We start from the raw sequence: 413 nt of genomic DNA, 5'->3' as shown, positions 1-413 counted from the left end.
AAAAGTCAAATAAAAAGGCTATATTGTGATTCTTATTTAACGGGATGATACTTGGATTGATTTGTAACTTGGTTGTGTTTGACGGATATTTTAAATAACTATCCCACGGAGTAGAAGCCAAATCGTGAAAAATAAGCAAATGTTATCCAGAATCAAGAAAAACCACATGAAAATCCAGCTCAATGGTTTACATCATGTCAGATAATAATTGTCATATATTTGTACTTCAATTCCATGGCATAACATGAATTTAGTGAGTAAAGCACATGAGATCTAGCCTACTGAATAATTCAGCACGCCCCTCTCTTTGAAATGGGCAGTGCCCTATGAATAATAATCAGCCCTGCCTCACTAATGTTTATTGATTGGGTCTATCTGACAGCCGTGAGCTTCAGACTCGTTATGGCGTCGCA

This window comes from Hypomesus nipponensis, chromosome 19, assembly GCF_054491055.1.
Source record: "Hypomesus nipponensis isolate SF chromosome 19, ASM5449105v1, whole genome shotgun sequence".
NCBI lineage: Eukaryota > Metazoa > Chordata > Actinopteri > Osmeriformes > Osmeridae > Hypomesus > Hypomesus nipponensis.
Note: the sequence above shows the minus strand (reverse complement) of the source record.